General features: G+C 42.2%; 1 long non-coding RNA gene across 1 annotated transcript; it reads right to left on the bottom strand.

The window, feature by feature from the left end:
- Window positions 1-2717: 2717 nt before the first annotated feature.
- LOC115343486 lies at window positions 2718-24738 on the bottom strand. The gene is made up of 3 exons (XR_003924133.1): window positions 24628-24738; window positions 16059-16068; window positions 2718-2728 (listed from the first exon to the last, which is right to left on the bottom strand). It is a non-coding gene; the product is annotated as an uncharacterized LOC115343486 (long non-coding RNA).
- Window positions 24739-25108: the final 370 nt, after the last annotated feature.

The raw sequence follows: 25108 nt of genomic DNA, 5'->3' as shown, positions 1-25108 counted from the left end.
ACACGTTACCTACAAAAACCCAAGCTGACAGTCTTTTCCCTGCCTCTTCCCACTTTCTTTCCCCGCTGCCCCTTCTTGCCTGTTTTCTTCTCCCACTCATTCCAGGAGCATGTTGTATCCTGCATGGATTTAAAGCCCTGGTATGAGATGACATGCTTCAGTTTCGTTAGTGCTTGCTCATGAAAGAGCCAAGGGCTGAGTGATTCACCTTTACAGGGCTCCTGACACCGAGGGGGAGAAAAAGACTGTGTTTGAGAACCGGCATCACCATCAAGGTGGCTTCTGAGGGACCAGCGAGCTAACTCTGTTTTACTCGCTGCACTAAGAGCTATTGCATACATCTTTTTTTATGGAGGATTACTGATACAGCACCAAATATCGATTCTTGTCTCAGTTTTTCCCTTTTTGAATTGTCTCCCAAACAGCAGGATTCTGACTGTTAAAACACAGTGAACATTAACAACACTGCAAGGATTTTATCCTACAGTTTAAACGAAAATGATGTTTGGTATCAAGAAAAAATGTTTCCTTAAACTCCCTCAGTCCTGCCCCTGCAGAAAAACACAAACAAGTTGCTCTGAATATATGGCCTGAGACAAAGGTGGAGTAATTCATCCAGCTGCCTTGTCTTCAGGGTGCACAGTACATCTGCCTTTCTGTAGCCAGACAGGCATATTTCTTGCTTGTAACTATCCCAGCCACACAGATAAACATGTTTTTCTGTCTAAAAAACTGAGAAGTAAACTGAAGGTGCTGAGAGGAGAAGCTGCAGGGTTTAGTGGCTGGGCTGGTAAGTCTGGCTTCTTCTCTTATTCCCTTTATTGATTGTGTGCGTCTTCAGTAAGTCTCTCCTGCTCCCTGTATCTGTTTCCCTTACTGCTGTCCTATTGCTCCATCTCTGGCATACAAAATCCTTGTTTTTCTTTGTGTGCTTAGTGCAACGGGCTACACTGAGCCAAGCAAGAACAACGTATGCGAGGCACTTACTTATAAAGGCGTGTTTGCCAACAGGGCTTAACCTGGCATCTCTTTCTGTGCTTGCAGCCAGCTGTGAGGGTGGCCACTTGCAGGTGTGATAGAAAAACATAGATCTCCACCAACAGCCATTTTCCCCAAGCATGGGGAATGGCAAATTGCCAGTTTCTCCCTGTGGTCTTCAGGATGCAGCAGCTCTTGGGTCTTGCTGCTCTGCCGCTGTGTGCCTCCCTGCACTCCTTGTCCTAGCAGCTCTCTGGTGCAGGGAGCCCTTCAGGAATACTATATACTCTAGGGAAGTCTGATGGTGAGCAAGATTCCCCCATTCCTTCTCAGCTTGGTGGTCTGACCTTGTTCTGGTGTTCTCCATGGTACTACAAGCCATCCCACCATACTGCTTCTGGAATACAGAACTGCTTGCGCACTGATTTTTTAATATTTTTTTTTTGCTAAGAAATGTTGTTCCTATCACTGCTGTCATTGATGAATTAGCTCTACTGCTGTCTTGCATTCAATTTATTGTTGTGATCCATATATTAGCTGTAAATGCCTTTTCTTATTGAGGGTCCCACTTCTCAACACACACATTCCTTGCACTCTGGCTTCAGCCTCTTTGGTCCACACTTCACCTGCTTTACCACAATCTATACTGGGGATGTGTGCATCCCTGGCACAAATGACTTGATTCTTAAGAACAGCAAAAAATCTCCCTGTAAAATTGCTGAACCGTCTGCATGTAGCAGAACAAAGCATATGACATGTAATCTTATAGCTGTATTTCTGAATATCCTGGCTCCCCCTCTCCTCTCAGTGCTTGCTGTGCTGCACACGTCATCATGAAGATCATGCTCCTCAGGGGTGGTGCTCAATCTCTGTCTGGGCTATAAATCCCTGTGTACCGTGCAAATAACAAGGAATCATCAGATAATCTCTCATGAAACTAATGATGCGTCACAAGATTGTACAGATTATAGTTCTTAGTAATTTGGAGATTTTGCTGTCCTAAGTATCATCTGCTAATGGTCCCTCCTGTACACACACTGATGATCACGCAGTATGCTATTGTTTTTACCTGCAGAGTTGTAATTTAATGACATTAAAACTGTGAGGAAAGCTTGGCGATATATAAAATGGATTAATGTTTGCTGATTCTTTACTGTTCCTCTTCCTTCAAGAGGAGGTGTGCAGTACAGACATGGGATAAATGATAACTTTGTCAGGTCAATTGTGCTTTTCTTTCCTTTCTGAGGAAGGATAGGCGGATTTGCCCTCAGCAGTCCTCTCCCGTTATGTACTCAATAACAGACTGAAATAGGTTTAATATAATTGATTTAGCATTGTGGGAGGATACTTTGCCAAGTAGTGGAAACTGGCTTGTGCCAGCTTAAAAGGTCATTGCTGTGTAAGAGTGCCCCTTCACGCATTATCTGCAAACACGGCTTCTGATCCAGTGTAATTGATTTTAAAGCCTGATAGTTTGCTAAATTGATTTATAATATGAATCACTGCTGGAATTGAAATTTTTGAATTCAAATGTAAGTGGCAAAACTTCATCAACCCAACCTGCCTTTGTTTGGAGCCTCTGCCTTCCTTATTGTGCTTAATTAATGCTTTCCACAGGAACCGGTAGAAATTCTAGAAGGCAATTGTGAAAAATAAAGGCACAAGTGGGCATTTTGCCTACTACCTCCCTTATAAGAGAACACAATGTGAATAAAAGCCAATTTAACTAACAACAACTATGGCTCTGTTTCTGATCTCATACAGGTAAATCTTTTGTGTGACTTTTTACATCTTTTCCACTGCAGTCAAAATTATATCTAAAAAGTCCTTGTGATCCTTGTGATACGGAGAATCTTCTGACTAGGAAACTGCCTGAAAGCATACAGTAATCTGAAAAGAAAAAGAAAACCCACCACTAAAAATCAACTACTTGGAGACTAGAATACAAAGAAGTAATAGAACTGTTGCCTGCATAATAGTGTAAGAATAATGAAGTCTAGGCCAATACATGGGACTGGCTAGTGTTTGCAGGAGATGTCGTCTGATTTATAAGAATCAAGTGAGGCTGGAAAAAAAATCCTTAATACTGGAGAGAATCATTTCATTTCCACACAGAGCAGCAAATACAAAAAGGGAAGATTTTATCTTATCTGAATCATAATAAACCCTGATATGTGTAGAATGTGGTGCCCTGAGATAATTTTCCTGTGATGGAACAAATGCTTTTTTGTATATTTGTCTCTGTGCGGTCAGGCTATTGGCTGACAGGGCGGCGAGCACATTTGCACTGTTTGTAGTTCTGCACATGAACTTTAAAGCTGACAGTGTTTCTGAATGCTCATGAGACAGTGACAGGTAACTGCAGATGAACTGGTTCACAGAGAAAACAGAGGTGTAATAGTGGAGAGGGACTTCACTGGTCTGCTTTAAAGTTAGGTGTCTTGTCTGCACTGCTGTTCACTTTTTCCTTCCCCTGAACAGCCACATGCTTACAGAACCTTTCCAAAAAATGGGTCAGTCAGTTAGGATGGACACTGTTTGCTCATCAGTGTCAGTCTGTTATTTAATTCCGAAAGGCGTTAAGCAGCATGAAACTTTGAGAACGATAATGAAATGGAGCAATCGAGCAAAAACTTGGGCCCATTTACTTCTGTCATCTTGTATTAGTGTCCTTATTAGTGGTGAGTGCTGCATGAGTTTCTTACTGTCAAAGCCTGAAAGTGACCGTTTTGGGTCACTTTGGTAGCCAAAGGACTAGATCGGCCAGAAAAATGTATCTTTAAAGTATCATCATTGGCATTGAAAATTACTCCAGCAGTGATCTGTGGGTCTGCTCTAATTACTAGGCTTAAATTCCCATTGGTGTTTAGTGAAAATAATGATAAAAGAAATCTTTATCTGTCAGTATGATAGATGTACCTGTTGTTTTATCTCATGTCTTAGTAAGGGGGAGGAAAACCTTCCACTGCAAGCTGTTTTCAGTGGTTGATGGTACTTGGTCTTGATTGCCAGAAGGGCAGAGAATTCAACCTCACAAAGACAAGTTAGAGAGAAAGGAATAAAAAAAAAAGACAGTTTGCTCCGATAAATTGAGACACAGTCTCTTGTGTCCAAAGCCTACCAAAGGTTTTTATGCAGGCTGTAATTCAAAGCCACCATCAGATTATTGACAGACTTCCACAGCTCAGGTACCTGGCAGATAAGGAAATGGGAAAGAAATCAAATGTTTTATGGGAAATATTCTCAAAGCGGGTGCCTCACTTGTTTCTTGTACACCATGATTTCCATTTTGATGCTGTCTTCTAACCACATGTCATCTGTTGCAAGAAACTTTTGTGACATTCAGGACAGTCAGGCACATTTGTCTCCAAGCAGCTAGCCTGATTCTGGGGTTTTAACCACTGATTCGGAGATGTTGTGTATTGAAAACTGTCACATAAGTCCTGAAATTCTGAACTGAGATCTTGTAGGAAAGAAAAAATGCGTAACATAGCCTATCTGCTGAAGCCAGGATGTGTGCCTCCAGCCGAGAAGGCGGCACAGATGTGTCATTTGAGAAAATAAGTGAAACTCCTGATGCACCTTGAAGATCTGTTCTAGAATTTGCCCTCTGAGAACCACTGAACATCTGTCCTGTTGCAACAGAAAGATTACATATTTGCTTCCCAGTCTGCTACAGCAGCAGAAGCTATCGAAGTTAAAGCGTACCAATGTTAATTTGGGCTATGTCAGAAGACACTGAGTGTAAGATTAGAGGCACTGAATAAGTGTGCTCGTGTGGCTTCTGTTGCTCTGCCTTTGAGTCTATTTATGTTTTACATAATTAGATCTGTACCACCAATCTAAGTTCTTGCAGTGGCCTGTTATCAGGCCATAAAACTGTTGAGCAAAGAAAAAAAAAAAAATATGGCCTCGGCATTATGACACTGGGAAGCATTAACTGGAAGATTATCTGTGTTTGTAGATCCCTACATTTGTAATGGCAGGACCCCAGATCTGTCAAAAGAACTTCAAAAGAAGACCCCTTTTTTCAACTTAATCTCCCAAACTTCATGTTCTGCAGGTTGTCTTCCTGCTCTTCACTGAGTCTGCCCTGCCCCATTCTGCATCAGTGAAGCATCACCAGGCTGAGCTCCACATGGAGCTGCTCTTGGGTGAGGAACAAGCTCCTTCTTCATCCAGGGGCTGCACCTTGCCACAAAGCCATAGTAAAGTCACCAGAAATAGGAAGCTTTCCTCCCTGTTGCCCAGCCTGAAGTATTTTTAACACAATGTACTGTACAAATGCCATCAACTAAGAATGTCTCAACCAATTTCACCATTCACTGGAGTTGTAGAGAGCAATAATAATCTTTTCTAAACCAATACACAATTAAGAGAACTTTTCTGCCATCCTACCAGTGTTGTGAAGGACATGTGGTCAGAGAGGAGTGTTGTATCAGTTCCCCCTACTTTTATCAAGTTTGCTTATCTGGTCTTCTTTAGCAACAGTTACCCTGTCTGCCATAAGGGCTGCTTTCCTTGCTTTCCTAGCTCTGTAACTCAAGACGTCAATAATTTTTAGTTTAATTTATTTTTTTCCTGCATGAAATTGAGTATAAAACTGTGATTTTCACCTGTCTTTGAGTGCTTTCAGCTTTACTTGAAAAAACAGAACACATTTTTTTCTTTAAAGCTGACCAGGTTTGGTCTGAAAAGATGACAGGGAGAAGAACTGTTAAGAGTTGTTCAACAAACTTACCGAAGTAGGACCACTACCCTGGCTCAGACTAGTCAGCATTTCCATAAAGACCCAAATGCAATGCAACTTTCATTACAACTGTCATTTTTCAGTGCTTTCCCACTGTCCTTCTCTGCTGCGTGCTGCCAGACCAGGAGCAGCATGCATGGCCTGCTGTTAAGTGGAGACAGCCAGGAGTCAGTTCAGCCTAAATTACAGTGCTTCTAATTTCTGCTTGTTTCACTCTTACAGATATACTGGTTTCAAGCTGGCTATTCCTATGTTTCTCACTTAATTACAAGAATAGATGCTCCCAAATGCTTCAGGGAGAAAAACAGCCCTTTCCAGGAGGCTCCAGAAGGGGCAAAAATACTTAGTCCCTGTTTTAGAAGTGCAAGAGTTGACTAGAACTGATAAATTATTAGATCTAAATAGATTTTTATTTGCATCTACATTCTGAAACAGAGACATTTCTGCTAAGCCAGGCATTGTATTACAGAGATGGGAAAAACGGGCATTTATAAGTCTATCACAGGGCACACAAATGAACCAATAAAACTCCAAGCTGGCTTGGGATGAAGAAATGTTAAGCAAGCAAAGATTGGACAGGTTTGTGGGTATTCTCTTGGTTTTCTGGGGTGGTTTTTTGGTTTGTTTTGAGGGGGGCAAAAGAAGACCATCCTTTCAGATGACAGCTTTTTCTCAGGCTATGATCCCTTGTGGCTGTGTACAGCTTCTCTGAACAGCTGAAGCACCTTGGGGGGCTGCTGAGATGTGTCCTGGCCAGAGGCAACAGCCAGCAGAGACCACGTTAGTTAGCTGGGAGGACAGGCTGCAGGGCAGCGTGGCCGGGGGCAGCAGCTGGTGATGGATGGGACTAGCCGGAGCGGCCAGTGCTAGCCACGCACAGGGGAGCTGGAGGCAGCCTGGCCGATAGTCAGCTGCACCTCCAGCGAACCTTTGCCATGAAAAAGAGCCCTGTGTGTGGAATGGGAGCGGGGCATGTGTTGGGCAATACCTGGTGGGCTTTTCTGAGCCTCAGGGGCTCAGAGTGCGGGAGGGAAACAGCGCAGGCACTCGTGGCCTCGGGAGGAGGGAGGTGGTCAGGGTTGATTGCTCGTGTGTTCTGGAAGGCAACAGCTCTGATTCTGGAGATCACACAAGTTTTCCAAAGCAAGAATCATTTTCTTTTCCTTTTTACCCTCCCTCCAACAAAGTTCTGCTTGTTTAGGTCCATCTGCTTAAACGACTGTTTGCACAGGAGGGAACGTTGTTTGTTGTGCGCCCAGACTCTTTTTCTTCCTCTGGATGGATCTGGGTCTGATGATGTTTGTGGTTTTGATGAAGTCCATAAGAATTTGCATGTGGCCTTTTTTTTCTTCCAGTTAGTGCCTGGCAGAAGTATTATACTTGTGAAAGCTATGAACCGGGCATAACACAAAGGAACCATACACCAGCTTGGACATACTTCCAGCCTAGCAGGCAATAACAATACATTTGTTGCGCTTCATCTATCCTTTGAATTTAAAATGATTGACAGCTTGTAGCTGCCATCTGTCAGTGGAAAATCCAGTTATTACAAAAAAGCAATTTACTCACAAAATTTGAAAGGAGATTCTACCCTACTGCCTTCATTGTTAAGATGCAAAACACTGCCATGATAAAAAATGTGGTAGCCATCACTTCAGGATTTTCTTTTGTATCCCTTGATGGGATCATGCGTCTGCCCCTGGCACTTGCATAGAACAGTTTGAAAACTGCTGCTGGAAGTGTTAGTAGGTGGGGGTTTCATCCAATTGTTGAGGAATAACATGCATGAAATTTCCTTTTAAAACGAATTGTGAAAGTGGGGATGCTCACAGAAAAGTCCACTTTTGTGACTGACGTAGTAAATTTTCTCCACATCTATTCCTAATCAAGATGAAGACAGATTTGTAACACCTGGAAAATATACCTCTCTAAAAGGTCTTTGTGATGTTAAGCTCATGTGGTCACCTAGACTCAGCACCTCTGGGTGGATATGAGTCTATACATAGTTACGATGACCTCCTCTTCAAAGTGTAGAGGTGGCCACCAACTTTAGGACGACTTACTGAAGTACTGGTGCTTTATCAAATCCGGGACTTGAGGAACCCCTAGACAGAACATCTTTGGGAGGCTGAGAGGTCAGAAGGTGAGCTCTGAAGTTAGGCAACGTGTGTTTCTGTGTGCACTGGCCAAGAGAGCAAAAGCAGGAACTGTGCAGTGAATTCATAAACCAGCTACCGTCTATTTTCAATTGTCCAGGGATCATGGGGAGGGTGGGAAGAACCAACCTGGATAAGACAGGACCAGATAAAAATAGCATAGTTGAGTTAGACCAAAGGAACCTACTTAGTATGTGGCCCTTTTTGTTAAAAGCATACTGGGAAGAGCAGAGGCAGCTTCAAAGAGCAAAAGGCAGAGCAGTGCCTGGGGTGTGTGAGTGGTGTTTGCCAGCATCAGGTGGCAAGGCAGGAACAGCAGCAGTGCTGCAGCCAGATGCTGTAAGGATGCTGGGAGCTGGTTATCCATCATCTGAGAGTCCAGATGCTGATGATCAGTATTTGCTTGTCTTATCAGAAGCAGCATTTCAGGGTAAGATTACACACAGGACTAGAAATGTTGCAGCTGAATGATTCTGTCCAAAATTACTGGTTTGTCAAAAATGACACCCTTCATGAAGATTTGTCAATTCAGAGAAATTTGTTTTGAAAGGTAATGAGAAAACTTTGAAGAAATCAGGCAATTCTGATTGACTTCTTCAGTATGGAATGTTTCAACTTTTCTGTTTCAAACTAAGTTTGTTTCATTCTTCGTTTTTCTATAGTCTATAGAGTATGTGCTAGTTAGACTGAAAAATTTTAAATCGAGAGAATACCTCTGAATGATTAATTCAAGCTTTTTGCTTGGGGTGGTGGCCTTTTTTTCTCTTCTTGCGTACATCATTGAATTCCAAAGTAGAGGCAATTTTAAAATTCCTGCAGGTGAGGTGGGGAGTCCAACCAACACAGATTTCCTCTCTCCTTTTGCTCCAGATTACGTTTGTCACAGACTTGGCTCTTTCACCTGCATTGATTTCCACCAAAAATACAGCTTGTAGACACTTGAGAAGACATGGGTAAGCAGACTGGTAATATTCCATGCTCTTTTTTTCTAGCAGTAAATATTCCAATCCGAAATAGAAACAGTTTGTTGTCTAAACCCCATTCTGTTATTATAAAGCTTGCATGCAGAATCAATGAATGTGCATTTGGGTACCCCCTTATTAACCTGGAGACAGCTAAGATGTCCTGCCAGAGCTGTAATCTTAAATTCCAGAAGGAAATAATAGTAATATAATAAAAATGAAACTGGAATGTAAAGGAAGAACTCTTAGAGTTAGACCACCAAAACTGCTCACTGCTTTGCAGAGATGGGTCAAGGAGTGGGAATTTCTTTCTGTCCAGGAGCAGAAGCAGTCAGATCAGCATGTAATCACGTCTTCACTGAATGTAAATCTCTTTGGTATCCTGTGTGTATTTTACAAGCAGGGAAATGATTCAAGGAAGATGCTGACCTTGTTGATTCAGGAGTATGAAGATTCAATGCAATTTTAGGGTTCTGCATTCCCAGAGGGTGCAGGAAATTGTATCAACTTTCTACAAAAGCTGTCTCAGGAGCTCTAGTAATAGCCAAAACCTTTTACTTGGCATGATGCCACCCTGATTAACAAGAAAAGGCATTGGGAAGAAACCCTGCAGAAAATAAAACTGAGGATTATAACTGGCAGTGTGGCAAGGGGAAAGATGCAGAACTACACACGATGCCTTAAAATTCCCTCTACTTCCAAAAAACATCTGTGTGTGAACTTGGCACAGCACAGGAGTGGATTCTCACATGTGCCCGGTCCATTAGTAAATACTGGCAGGTGGTAGCTATATAGCGAGTGCAAGCGTCTAGAAAAATATTTGCTCTGTACTGCTGTAGGCTTGCTCCTGTGCTAGCAGGATGTAAAAATGTAGGCATATTATCTGCTCGCTGCCATGGGGCCCTCTGCAGAGGGAATCAAACCCCATTAGTTTCCTAAGCAATCTAGCAGCATGCCACAGCTGGAGTTACCGTGGGACTTTGACCCACCACCAAGCAACAAAATATTCAGCATCGCTAGCTGTGGAGTAATGGTATATACTGGCAGGTTTACCTTGCTTCTGTACCCTGCAACACTTATGGTAGCCACAGAAATGTCACGGGTGTTTTACCTCTCAGCGAAACAAACTAGTGTATTGAATGTTTCACAATGGGATTTGGTTCCTTGCAAGAAAATATACTTCAGCTAGGCTATGAAGTGGGAGGAGTTGTAGGTTACGCCAGCTGAAAGTCTAGGCTGGAGAGCCTTTTAATTTAAAAAATGAACTGCTTCAGTCATTTTTTGTTTTGAAAGTGAACAATATTATGAACAACATTTTGAACAATATTTTAAACAATATTTGCAAAAGATTGTTTTTTCCTGTTCACATTATGAAATGTTAGAATATGACATTATTGATATTTATATTTTCAGTAGTAAAAGCACATTTTCTTTCTAAATTGTTGGAAATTTTCAAGGTATTTTTAGTTTTATTTTTGAGAAGAGGCTGTGTTTCTTCTTGGGGAAAAAAAACAATTTGAAAGAAAAAACATTGATTCTTTTTATTCTGACCTCCTACGTGCTATTCCCTTTTCTCAGTTATTCATTTACAAGTTTTGCCATCCTACTAGACTGGAAGAGTAGGAAAGATGCTTTACCAATAACCTCAGTATTTTTGTAGGCCCATATTTTAATGCTTGGGTTCATTTTTTTGAACTTTTCCCCATTGCAGGGGGTCATTTTTTCTGTGACCAACATAGTTCAGGCGCAATTCCTCTCATGCCATGTTGTCACTGAAGTTCCAGAACACTCAGCTTTGTTATTGCTGTGCTTTAAGTTTCTTCTCCAGGCAATTACGAAGACTCACAAAAATAGAAGCAACATATCTAAGCAAAAATGGAAGAAAACAGCAGTTGAAGTTGGACTGACATGCGGAAAGGCTGGGACCATTTGCATAACTGAAGAAAGTATGATGTCCCGTGTTTTCAGAACCTCTTTAATAAGTGAAAAATGGAACTGAGTTAGCAAGGAAGAGAAATTGAACTTGGTGGGAAAACAAGACTAAGGAATGAGCACATAGTTGCATTAATAAGTTTGAAGGTTTCACAGGCCGGAAACAAAGTACTTACCATATTCTTAGTATGATATTACTATTAAAATATATCTGGGCCTAATAGTAACAAGCATATTAAAACCAAAGTTATTAAAGCAAATGGAGCAAGCCAGCTGAACCAGCTGAGAATCTGACCCTGAGCATTCAAGCGAACAGACCTCTGGGAGGGCTGGGAAGTGAATTGACTTTGGGGTTAAAACAGGAACCGAGCTGTGAGATCAAGAACCTCATATAACTGTATGACTGGGAAAAAAAAAAAAAAGGATTTCCAGCCTCCAACAGTTTTGAGGCAGCTGGGCTTTGTTCAAATGTAGGGACACCACTGGAGTAGTAATAAAATGCTCCAGGTGCTAGCAGTTGTGCTTGCTGCAGTCCTACACTATTGAGTGTTGCATGCCTTAATTTGTTTTCATTTCTACTAATGAAAATAAGTAGAAATGAGACAACTCCAGGGAGGGTAGAAACAAATGGCATTTACGTTTCAAAGCTCTGCAGCCTGCTCTCTAGCGTGCAGTTGCAGTGCGAGGCAATGTTCATGCCTTGTTAAATAAAAAACAAAGAGCAAAAGAAGAAAACAGAGCTGTTTTACCAGAGAGCACAGATTCCATCTCCTATTCACCACTTTACAGATTCTTTGCAGTCTCTGGCCCGAGGCTACATGGACATGCATATCTGAATTTGAAATGCAATAGCTGAAACCTTTCTTTCCACCTTGAAAACACTGACAAAAGCATCACTAAATTCAGACTCAAGTTCAAAGGTATGGAAAGTTCCCTGAGAGTTACAGTCTGATTTTTGTTTAACACAAACAGAAGAGCCATCGGGCTTGCTTTTTGGTTCCTACTTCTCCAGTAAAGAATGAGAGCTTGAGCTCCATGCTTTGTTCTGCAGGCCCTCAAGTTGTTGAATAGGAGCAATCCAATGAATTCATCTGGCGTGGCTCCATCAGCTCTTCTAATTAAGGCCCTGAAAAGGGGTCACTGTGAAACCTCCGGCTCTGTCCTTGCTGCTAAAAACTTCAAGAGAAGTGGCAATTAAAAATCTTTTTGTTAATCAGCGCTCTGACTGCTGCTTGGTTTGCAGACAATAGTCAATCAACAGGACTTAAAAGAGACTGACAAGCATGCATGGAGCACTGTCACCCACGCAGCAGCTTGGATAAAACGGTGAGGGCATACCCTGAGAGATGTCACACCACAGCAGATGCTTAATATTTCGTCCCTGAGACAAGCATGTGTGGTTTAGTGGTGGAGCCAGCTGTCGCACTTTCTCAAGTTGTGACCTCATCGGATGTACGAAGTAAGCTGAACTGAGCTGAGTTTGTATTTGGCTCTGAAACTTCTTTGGAGAATCCAAAATAATGCAGGAAGTAGTGATGTGGATTCAAGAGTGACCATGATTCCCCTCCAATTTTGGACTAAGGGAGTGTTTCAGCATGGAGCTAGGAAGCTACTGGTGGGAGCTGTCTTTCAGACAGGATATTAGCTCTTTTTTTTTGAGAAAATTCACACAAAGCTTGCTCAAGAGAGAGGTGCACTGCAGCACTTTTAATATACAGTTGTCACTGATATACTCCAAAACAGAAAGAAAAGCAAAAACTGAACACGTCCTGTAGGAGCTGACTGCTCCACTCCCTTACTGCAAGTTCCAGCACGACTTGTACAGCTAACGCTTTCCAGCTTCCCACCTTTGCTCTGTATTCATCCTGCGAAACACGTTATCTGCTTCAGTGACCCCCCTGGGTTTTCCCTGCCTGCCTCAGTCCACACAGTCATTCTTTTAACACCTTGTACTTTGATGTGAGAAAGAACGTAAAAGTAAGGGGAGCTGGCCTCCATCATTGTTTTATCTGCTTGCATTCCTTCCACATTCGCTGCTTCGTGCTCTTTCCTGTCCTCCTTCCCTGCTTGCTTTCCTTCCCCCTACAGCGCCGACATTAGAGATGAGGTAAGTCTTAGGAGCAGAGTCAGTTCTTCAGAAGTCTTAAGGCTCACCTACTTCCAGTTCTTCCGTAACTCCTGCACTGACATAAATGATGGTGCACTAGTGTGTCTCAGAGCAGCCTCTGGCCACAAGCCTCAATGTTTTCCACTTCTGCTGCTGATTTTACAAAGATTTAATAACTAACTCGACTTTCTAAATGAACAGTTTTTCTTCAGGACAGCTGTTAAATCTGTTCTACATACTGTAAAGTAAATAGCTGCCCACAATATTAGGGTGTCTAGTATCCCACCCAAATCATGGGATTTCACTCAGAATTAGCGGTGTGCTTAAGTCTTCCTTAGCGTACGTCTTCTCTTTTGTGCAAACTGAGTGAAGCCTCCCACCTGCGGAGATAGGACCACTTGGGAAATGTCCTTCCCATGGCTTGGAGCTGTAAGGGGAATAGGCGAGTCAGTCAGCATTCACATTTCACGGAGCTGGTGCCCTGTCCACTGGGACCTTTCAAAAGAATCAAAAGGGCTTTGGACAAGGCCCTGAGGCCTGGAGGATAAGCTGTTGGAGCATCCTGGGTCACAGTGACAAACCACAGGGAGTAGAAAAACTTTAAACCTGAAGGTCTACTGTGATCACACAACTTTCTGCCTCCCTCATACAACAGGGAACTGAAGCAGAACCCGTGTCTTGTCACTTTTGGTGTGAAGAACACTCTATTCTGTTCTTTTGGGCAGATAGATACCTTTTTTCCTTCTTTTCAAAACATGCTGCCTCATGCACTATACAACAAATGAAGGCCGTGTTGTATAGGAGACAGTGCGAGACAGAAAAATTGAATTTTTGTGCTTCCTCCTGTCTCACAAAACCGGTTTCTCTACAAAATCAGAAACCTCGACACGACCTACAACCAATTTACACAAGAACCCATCACCTTGCCACTAATACCCAGCCGTGGTAGTGAAGAGCAAGGACACATGAAGGGAGCTTTCACCGGCATAAAGGAAGAGTTGCTGGCAGGATAATAGCCCTGAAGGCCGCGTTTTGGGAACTTCTCTCTCACTAGGTCCATGGGGCTCTGAGGTTGGTCCCCCCCCCGGAACAGGCTGCAAGGTGCTGCTTTTCCCTCAGGTTGCAAGAGCTGCTGGGTTTTGTTGTCAGTTCTGTCATGCAGCTTTGTTATGTTACTTGTGTTTTCAGAGGATAAGATGTTAACATGCGTTATGAAATGTGTTTTTAAGAGTTTGTAAAATGTTTATAGGTGAAGTAGCCCTTCAGACTCTTCTGACATTACGGGAAAAAAGAGACAGTCCTTGGGTGATTTTCTCTTTTAAGTAATTTAGACTAATCTCTCCCTAAAAGTGCCTATATCCTGGCATTGACTGTAGAGGAGTTGAGAGAATGGTCTCACGTGTGTTGCAGTTATCCTACAGACTACAATGGTTATTCTTACCTGGTGCTAATGCAAATCTCAGTTAAATATGCAAACAGACTGGGAAAAAGAGGACTTCTCCAAGGATTTAAAAACCTGAAGTCTATCAGCCTACTACCTTGGTCATTTGTTTTTTAGTTTGGAGCTAAAGCTTACCATCAACTTTAATGAATACAGAGAAACAATAAGAGCCTTTCATATTTATTGTTCACCATCAGTGAAAAGCTGGACTTTGGGAAGCTAAAACCGTATCCGCAGTGGAAGAAAATGGATACAGAAAAAGCAGCTGGGCATGAACTTCACAGCAGTGAAATCTTTTACTCCAATCCAGTGATCCATAGAAAGAGTATCTGCAAAAATGGGTTTGCTCGGTACAAGCAAGGTTGAGATACTTGAAATGCTGAGTACCCAAAATTTATGTTTCATGATACTCAGCGACTTGGTAATGACTCCTCTAGACTTCAGGAGCTCTTTGGAAGACCAGGTGAATGCAGCCTATATAATCAGCAGATGAGTTTGGCATGAATTTTTGAGAAATTAATCTTTTGCGGATTTTAAAGCATTTTAAACTTTACATTCCCGAAGGATTATACTAATTCTATATATATATGTGTATGTATATATACGTATAATCACATATACATATTCATACGTACAAATCAGTATAGCATAATAAGGTCCTGGAAACTCTAGTGCATTCACAGGTGTACTTTTGTTTTGCACGCTGAGATTAAAATTTCAGGATGTGAAACAATTCATTATCCAGAAATTATTAAACCATTAATCATTTAACTCAAATTTGGGTTTTGAGTCAAATAAGGGGGGGGGGGGAAACAGTCTCAAACTAGCTACTTCCCTGTTTTCATATTTCTTTTACACAGGTATTTCACTCCACAGGTTTTATGACAAGTTTCATTCTGGCAAAATGTTTACAACATATTTATTAACCCTTCAGACTGAAGGGGAGGGGAGAGATGATAGCCAGAAGATTAATGTGTGAGCATCACAATTTATAACCCATTATCACACAGTGACATTTCTTTCCAACAGTAAAGCTATGACCCATCATGAGAATAACTTAGAGTGACAAAGAGGATCAGAGTGTAAAGCTATGAAACTGTTTTATTCTTTGAAATCTGTAGGAGAGAGATCCTTGTAACACACCATGGCATGAATGCTGATTACTTTTATGCCACAGAAAGCCAATGATTGGAGATCTGACCTCTAGCAGAAAAACACCTGTCTGGGTAAATAATTCCACTCTATTATAAAGAAAGAAGAAAGTGACGAGGTACTTTCAATCAATTTTTAATCGTACCCACAAAAATGGGTATCTATCATGGTGATGTGAGGGGAAGGACAAAGATCATCCTATTACGTTTGTTCATTGGAGAAAAAATATGCTTTTAAGTGGTGCTCCATCATTTCTTGCTGAGCCAGCCTGCCTTTGGTGGATGACTGACTACTGCCTTTCGGAGGGGGAGCAATTAAGTATGGGCTGGCCCAGCTCCCTCAGAGAGTGCTGGTAAGCTTCTCACTAAGTTACATGGAGAACCAGACAGCCTGAGTTTTAAATACATAGCCAAATGCTGCACAAAAAGTGTCCTTGAAATTATAATTCTGCCATCTAGTATTCTGTTAACCTCTGCATATCTTCTGTATCCTTTTGTGGGGTTTTTATGTTTTTGGTTACTTATGGTGGTGCAGCTGAATTTCAACCTTTGCGGTGTAGGACTCTGCTGAAGTCAGGCACCCTGAACTGCCTCGGTAAGCCAAGAAGGGAAACAGGCATTTTTATGGAACAATTCCTCTGACCAGTTTTAGATATCTGCATTAGGATGAGATGATTTTCATGTGAGAAGCAGTAATTTCTCTCCATTAAAACCACTAAGAAAGACTAGAAAGAGTAGTTCAGACATTCTTAGTGATGCTCTCATTTGACCAAATGAATTCTGCTATGTCTTAAAAACGAACAAAAAATGTACCAGGCTCTTTACTATCAATTAGGTGTGCCTAGGACACAAGATTGCTGGTGCCTGCAAACAGACTTAAGTAAGGGCGGTCTCTGCCTTGCTGCTTCCCATGGCCTGTGTAATTAATTCGATTAGGCAACAGAAGGAGACAAGCATAGTGAACTGATGAAGGCTGCGAGATATGGCCATAGGAAACCCCCAGCAGGAGAACTGGTTGGTACTGCTGGGCCAGCCCTTACGTACCCAGCACAAACTCAGCTGTGAGGCTGCCCATCACGCACTTCTCTTGATTTTCTCCAGTGGTGGCTATCATTAAGCCAGTTTGGTTCATTTCCGTACCCTTGTCAAACAGACCCAAGCAGAAGATGAGATGCTTTTCTTACAGGGGATGCTTGTGTTTATAAGGATGTAGCTAGTTTCTTCAGAGTTTGAATTACTTTTGTTCTGAAAGTAAATCAAGGAGTTTTACTTCAGAGAAAGGGTTGGAATGCTGTTTAGGCCCATTTTTTAGCAGCTGCAGGTAACAGTGGTCTTTTCAAATACAGAGTGTTATCTAGAGCATGGAGGAGAGGTGGATGCAGAGACGGGGAAGAGACGGGGAAGAAAGGATCTTGAGAGTGCTGAAGGAAGTAATCTGGCTCATACTTTAATGATAATATGAGCTCTTTACAACTTCTTTCAAGTGTGTTTCATACAGATTTTGGTATTTCTATTTAGTGCTGAGTGCTAAAACAAATACATGTGGTTGAGGACTTTCTACTCTCCCCCTCAATTAATTCTCTTCTGTTCCTGTTTTCTTTTTGCTTTGATAGTGTATTTTTTTCCTTTAATATTTTAGCCTCCTGGGAGTTTAAATACAAACACTTCCTTCTTCCAGTCAACTCTTGTTCCTACTCCAAGCCTCTTCCCTTTGCAAGAGAACATACAAGGAGCTGATGACACACAATGTTTCCGTGGCATCAAATCTTATTTAAGGAGAGTATGGTATCTTGAAGTAGGGAGGCACTTGTCTCTCAAGAGTGTCTGAGCCTCTGGAAAATGAATGTAGCTTGTTCAAATACTTGTTATTTCCACCTCTCTGAAAATATATCATCCCCAGTAGGTTGAAGGAAAATACAGCTAACTGGCATTTTGTCAGATTTTACGTATAAATTTTGAGGAAGTTAATAACACGACTTCTCTAAAGACTTGATATAAGGCCTCTAGAAAAGGTGTCTGGGAAAGGATCAGAACAATTGATAAAGTTAAATAACAAAAATGTAGCAGAGCAGTAGGCTCAGGCATGCTTCGTAGGCACATCCAGTTGGGCATAGCCAGGGGGCAGTCTCCAAATGAAAAGGTTAACATATCTGGGAACCTGTGTGGACCTCAGAGGCTGCTCCTCCACTTGCTACATGGTCTGGGGTTCATTTTTCTCCCAACACTTGGTGGTCCTCCTGGGCAGGGCACGGGAGGGTGGGAATGGAGCAGGACTACAGCCACACTCCTTCCTGTCTCCTCCGTGTCGCCTTGTTCTGTGGACAAGGGAAGGATCACTATCACAAGGAAAGGCTGGCTTTTATACTGAGGCCCATGATTTTCCCTCCCTGTTATGTAAAATGAGCAATATTATCTTAATTTTTCACATTGGTCTATATTTTTCTGGGCAGGAAATGTGCCCATTTGTCTTGCAGAAGTTTCTTCTGAGCATTGTGAACAAATACAGGTAAGAACTAGCAGTCCAGGTATCTTACCAAACAGGTTTTAGCTGCGTTTAAAAAAAAAAGAGAAAAACTTTAGGATTGTTTCTTTTAAGTAGCAGAAAAAAAGGATTATAATAGCTGTGGAAATTTTCTACACAATCCAAAAGAAGCTGGGGTTGAACTTGGGCTGGTTTTTTGGTGGATCTAATGCATTTCAACTCACTTTTCTTTTTTCATGCCTAAGGTCATAAGTTTTTTTATCTAAAAAATGTCAAGGAAGTCCCTCCATAACAGAACATTTTACTGCACCCAGATGTCCTCCCTGGGAGAAGACAGAGAACAAACTGTGCAGGTGTTAGATGTGTTGCTTAATGAGGTGCTGGAGGGCACTCAGGCACAAAGGATCTGTTGGAAGAACCTGGACAGAATAGAAGAGAACTTAGTGTGTGGTCAAGTGAGGAATCATGATGCAGATGCTCTCATGCAGCGAGCTATAACAAGGCTATAATATCAATAATCTGCATGTTAATGAGTCAGAAATCTTCAGATTAAAGCTTTCCCAAGTGAGCTGTGAGACAGCAGACCTTGACAGCTTTATTGCTGTCAAATAGGACAGCTTTCTTAATACTCATTGATAGTTTTCTCTATCATTTTCACAGAGAATATAAGACCTCTGAATGAATCCTTCTGTTCCAGAAACAGAAAAAACATGGCTTTTATACATTTTTCGTGTTGTTGTTATCATCATCTTTGCTATTATGAGGATTTTTGTATCTACGAGAATGCAAAAAAGGATATGTAGAGCTAAATGAAGCTAAAACTTACAGCTAAATACCAAATTTTGAAGTTACTTTTAAGTTTCAAATTTTGGTTTTGTTTCATGCTGGGACAAACCAAAAACTTGTGAATGTTTTGAAAAACAAAACTATGTCAAAATGTGCATTTTCTGTCGGAAAAGGTCAGGTTTTCCATTCTAGTCTCTTTCTGATTAGAAATGACTGGAGAGTCCTTAACTTCACAACTTAAATTTTTGGATGAGAATATCCTTGAGGATGTAGCAGGAAAGTATTTAATTTTCAAAACCCACAGCATTCTTCAACAAAAACACATTTTGTGAGTATACTCTGGGCAGTGGTAATGGTAGGCCCACGGACTTGGACACAACAGATACATAAATATAGTAATCCATGCCCAACGTGGTCCCAATATCAATAGTCAAACTGGAGAAAGGATATGTTTATTCATTACAATTAAATGGTGCTAATGAGGTCTAGCAAGCAGATGTAGCATTTATTTCAACTGGTGGGGCATGTAGGGTCTCCACATTAGAGACAGCCTGGGCTAAATTATATTTACCCTGAAGTTTCTGATAGCTGATTATTTTACCCCAAATTTAGGATACGGAACTGTTAACATACTGTCCCTGGGTGAACTGGTTTGGGTGCCTACATCCAGGGTAGCATTCACCGCCTGAGGACCCCATACTGAGGGATGCATTCGCCATCAGCTATCAGCAACGTGTACGAGACCAACCACTTATGCCCCTTCCCTCTTCAGCTGACTGGCTTCCAAAACTGCTTACCGAAGCACTTGACAGTTTGCAGGTGCTCTGTGAGGAGCCTTAGCAGCACAAAGCCACCCAGGATAGGGAAAAAAAAATCTGCTAGATGACAGAATGACTGCCTGGGGGTCAGATACTATTTTTCTCAGCTGCATAACTGTGAAATCCTGGCTATGGTCATGTATGGAATACATAACAGTCCTGTTGCTTAAGCACAGGGACTGGATTGACACATCTGTTTCTTTTTTGTCTCTGTATTCAGAGTAATCGAGAAAGAGCACAGTTAATTATTTTTTAAGGCTCATTACAATAACAATTCCTATTCTTTTCAGACAAGCAAGACAACTGAGGAGTGAAAGCTGAAAATTGTCATTTTGTCTTACTCACAAAGCTCAAACTCTGCTTCCTTAGCAACCCTCTATGACCTGTGAACTCTAATCTTGGTACAACAATAGAATCTTAGCTCTGTTCTTGTATTGTTATAGGACTTCAAACCTGTGGGTGAGATTTTTAACTGTATAGCCTCTGGTAAAATAAATTGGAGTCATGCAACTCTTTGGAAATGGAGAAATTAGTAACATCTGGATAACTTGAATACAAAGTACTGTGTCTGCAGTCTTCTACAAACTTTAGCAATCTACAGCATTTAATGGATTATGTAACAATTTCTTCCTTCCCTGCAGAAGTATATGGAAACTGCAGAAGATCTCCCACACCTTAGTTAAGCAGTTAAAATACGCAGACATAATTAAGGAACAAAACCCTGTACTATGTGAAACAAGAAGGCTGCATCACAGGAAGAAGAAAACTTCAGCATGGGCCCAAACTCTCTCGTAGAGGCAATTTTAGAAAGACCAGAGATGAGATTAACTTAGATCGCACACTTTGCTCTTCTAGTATTAGTCCAGAAGTACATACATACATAACCTAAGCAGTATCAAAATAAAGCAAAACTGTCATTCTTCTATTTCCTTTATTGGTCCTTCAAAATGATTAGGTAAGAGCAAGATATGCAAGCAAATATTTATGAGAAAACTTCTGTTATTAGAAAGAACAAGGAATCTACTCAGCCCATAACAAGTGGATAGAGCTAGTTTACAGAAAAACCAGGACCTTCCTTCTAGCTCCTATCCATGGAAGCAGTTGCAGGTTCAGGTCTTAAATCAGGGTATCTTGGTGTATACAGTGAGTTTCAACTGCATAGTCTTTGTTGCAGGTAAAGCAGGGGGGAGATCTGCAAAAGCAATGTAGTGGTAGTTGTCTCTGTGGCGGTTCTCCACTTTTGGGTAGTTTTGGCCTCCCGCATTAATATCTACTGCCATGGGTCTAACAAACCTATGCCGTGCATTGGTTTTGGCTCTGCAAAGAAAGAGCACTGCCAGACATTGGTACCAGTCATTTTGGGCAGTGGAGCAGCTGAAGGTGAGCACTGAGCACCCATCCAGGTTGACTGGTACCAATGCAAGTTTCATGTCAGCTGAGCCTATGTGAGACAGCAGTGTGAGCTCAGATCTGGAAGTCCAGGAGCTCACCCAAAGCTGAAGCTTAAATATCTGTGTGCAGCCTGGAGATGACCAAGTTTTCCTGGAAGTGCAAGTGTGGGTACGTACTGAAGGTACAGACTGGTAAGCCTAGATGTGCCCTGACCTCTCTGGCTTAAGCTTCAGCTGAATTGCCCTCACCTCCCACCACTTTTCTGGTGGAGGCCAGAGCGGCTTATTTTTGTCCCTTGAAATGCAGAAAAATTTCTGACTTGCCTCTCTTCATTTCCCACCTGCTACTGTTACAACATCTGCCTGCAAAAGCATGCAAAGTAAAGCACGCTCCAGTGGTTTAAAAGTCTTCAAAGGGATGCTGTTGCTTTGGTCCAAAATAGTGTCAATGTCTTGACCTCTGGAGCACTCCTGCCCTCCAGTCCTTCCCCTTGCTCAGGTTTTGGGGTAGGGCGGTGTTGTGGTTTAACCCGGCAGGCAGCTAAACACCACACAGCCATTCGCTCACTCTCCCACAGTGGGATGGGGGAGAGAATTAGAAAAAAGGTAAAGCTCATGGGTTGAGATAAAGACAGTTTAATAGGACGGAAAAGGAAAGGAACATCATAATAATAATAATAATAATAATAATAATAATGATAAAAGAATACCCAAAAGAAGTGATGCACAATGCAGTTGCTCACCACCCGCTGACCGATGCCCAGCCAGTCCCCGAGCAGCGGGCTGCCACCCCCCGGCCAATTCCCCCCGGTTTTATTGTTCAGCATGACGTCACATGGTATGGAATATCCCTTTGGTCAGTAGGGTCATCTGTCCTGGCTGTGTCCCCTCCCACCTTCTTGTGCCCCTCCAGCCTCCTTGCTGGCAGGGCAGTATGAAAAGCTGAAAAGTCCCTGACTTAGTGTAAGCACTGCTCAGCAACAACTAAAACATCTGTGTGTTATCAACATTCTTCTCATCCTAGATCCAAAACACAGCAATATACCAGTTACTAGGAAGAAAATTAACTCTATCCCAGCCGAAACCAAGACAGGGGGCCAGAAAGGGGAGGTGAATGCAGCTATCATTTGAAATAAAACATTCAGACTATTTAATCCCTGTGGTAGCTGGTTCAGTTATGCATGCCTTTTTACAATGTTGTCAAAGGCATCTAGCAGCAGGGGTAACTGCCTTCTTGTCATGTGGGCTGACAAAGACATAAAGGTATAAAATAGGTTTTCCTCTTTCATTTTATGCGATAAAGGTAAATTCTCTTTGCTGAGAGCCCCCCTACCTGATCCGTATTGTTGCTAATTTACTATTTCTATCACAGTAATGTGTTGTCTCTGTAAGAGATTGATGTTCTGCACGCAAAGTGCTCCTTGTAAATATAACAACAAAGAGACATTCTGCAAGCACTTAAACATAATAGCAAATGCTTTCTACTCCACATGTTACTTGGTACATTTTACTCACATTTATCTACCAGGTTTCGGTTGCTAATGTCTCCAGCACTGCAAAAGTTTAGGAATGGATTTCCATTTATCTCCTCCTCCTCTAAACCTTAGCAACAAGCATTTTGACTTCTTCTCCAGCATCTAAAACTGCCTGTAGGGAAGGGTGAAGCTTCTGTCTGAGGTCTTTAAACAGCATGAGGATGCCCTGATTTCCCATCCCATGCACAGCAGGAAAAAAAAAAGGCTCCCACTGTCTTAGTATTTTTAAAAATGTCATCCTCCCCAAAAGGCCATAGTTGTTAACCTGTGAATTTTGGCACTTAAGCAAACCTCCCTTCCCCAGCTTCAGATAATCTAAGTTTTTAGATGTTTTTAAAGAGGCTTAGGACTAGAATGATCTGACATATGTGGAAACCCCAGGAGTCCCTTTCAGAAACGGCCTGTCTGGACATCAGCGTAACTTGTGTTCCATTTTTTTAAACTAAATTAAGTCCTCCTCCTTTTTTTGCTCGGTCCTTCTTCTCAAAGCTCAGCGTTGTAGTGCGTCTCACCAGCCTGAGAGCAGACAGGGCTCCTCTCTTCTGCCTGCATAGGTCATTTCTGCTTAAGCAGCCTCAGGTCACAGGCTAAGAGCTCAGTAACTCTTCCTGCCTCTTTCATTCTCAACAAGTTAACAAGGCCATACAGACTGCCTCCATCTCCTGCCTTTCACTCCTAAGTCATGGGCTGGGCACAGCGTTAATACGTGAGCTATGATTCATAAAGTCATTACTAAGTACTCATCACCTCAAGCACACGGCTGCTCTGTGGAAAGGGAAGGTATGGAAAATAAATATGTGCTTTCCAAGAAAGCAAAGAAAAAAATAATTGCAAAGTCAATCATGGCACGGTTCAAAAAAAGGCTACCTTTCTGTGGCTTTGAATTGACTGCAGATACTGAGTTTGTTTTCACACCAAAAAAAAAAAAAAGGAAAAAAGAAGGAAAGTAACTTTCTTCTGTGTAATTAAGGACATAGTGTGCAGTCAAAATGGAAGTCTGTTTATAGCTGCTACATAAATGCATAATGTGAACAATTTTTATCTACATTGCAATTTGTACAGAACAAGCTCAGTGACGGAGTAGTATTCTTAAGGGTGCCTGAAGTAAGGCTTAGGTGGGACAGAGCTGCCAGACTCCAGAACTGAGATGCGAAAACCCTTACTCATACTGTGGGTTTATAAATGCTAGAAGTAGTTTGCACATAGACCTTCAGGTTCCTGAGAGTTACAGCTCTGTGTGACCCAGAACAGACCCAGACATGACAGCACCAAACCTTTTAACACCTTGCTTATGCCCAGCCCTGACAACAGCCCAGAATTTAGGCATTGCAGTGTGTAAGCCCCAATGGCAACGATGCCCCACTGGGGCACTCGTAGCATGTGCTGTCCATATCAGACTTCCCACAAAACATGGTTACTACGGCTGTTTCTCTTCTGTAAAATGGAAAGTAGGAAAAGTGTTGTCACTTCCCAACTCTGCTTTATACAATATTTTACAGGTTACACTTATCAACATAGGAACTGGAAGAATGTTTCAGGTCCTCCTTGTGCCCTAGTTGACCCTAGATAGATGCTGCACATCTCTCAGGTGTGGGCTAAACTGAGATGGGTTTTTTTTGTTCTCCCTTCTTGTGCAGAAAAAAAGCTTCTAAGGATGCAGGAGACAAAATGCCATGCAGGAGTCTGGATCTATACCTTAGTGGCTTGGGCATGTACCTGTAAAGGAGAAAGCCTTATCCCTGCTCCCAAGACCTCATCCAATAACTTAAATTAAAGCATGCTGGTCCTTTGGGTTCCTATTCTGAGGGCACATTTTAGATGCAGAGACCTAGATGTGCAATCTCTGCTGATACAGCTGACACTTGTGTGGTGCCATTCGAACACACTGACATGCAAATGTGCTCGAGCCATTATATCCTGCCTTGCAAGTGACTCTGGTTTCTCATGCAGGTCCTGAGACCCCCGCCTCAGGTGGTGTGCTGGTTTTGGCTGGGGTAGAGTTAATTTTCTTCACGGTAGCTAGTATGGGGCTATATTTTGGATTTGTGCTGGAAACAATGTCGATAATTCAGGGATGTTTTAGTTACTGCTGAGCAGTGCTTACGCAGAGTCAAGGCCTTTTCTGCTTCTCACCTCACCCCACCAGCGAGCAGGCTGGGGGGGCACAAGAAGTTGGGAGGGGACACAGCTGGGACAGCCGACCCCAGCTGACCAGAGGGAGATTCCAGACCATAGGACGTCATGCTCAGACTGTAAAGCTGGGGAAAGGAGAAGGAAGGGGGGAATGTTCGGAGCGATGGTGTTTGTCTTCCCAAGTCAACGTTAGGTGTGATGGAGCCCTGCTGTCCTGGAGAAGGCTGAACACCTGCCTGCCCATGGGAAGTGGTGAACGATTTCCTGGTTTTGCTTTGCTTGTGTGTGTGGCTTTTGCTTTACCTATTAAACTGTCTTTATCTCAACCCACAAGTTTTCTCACTTTTACTCTTCCAGTTCTCTCCCTCATCCCACTGGGGGAAGTGAGCGAGCAGCTCTGTGGTGCTGAGTTACCCACTGGGGTTAAACCATGACAGGTGGCTAGAACAAGGTGCCAGCAATGCCAAGGCTGTAGTTTTAGAGCCC

This window comes from Aquila chrysaetos, chromosome 7 (genome assembly GCF_900496995.4).
Source record: "Aquila chrysaetos chrysaetos chromosome 7, bAquChr1.4, whole genome shotgun sequence".
Lineage (NCBI taxonomy): Eukaryota > Metazoa > Chordata > Aves > Accipitriformes > Accipitridae > Aquila > Aquila chrysaetos.
The sequence above is the reverse complement of the archived record's forward strand: the minus strand, read 5'-3'. Positions and strand labels throughout refer to the sequence as shown.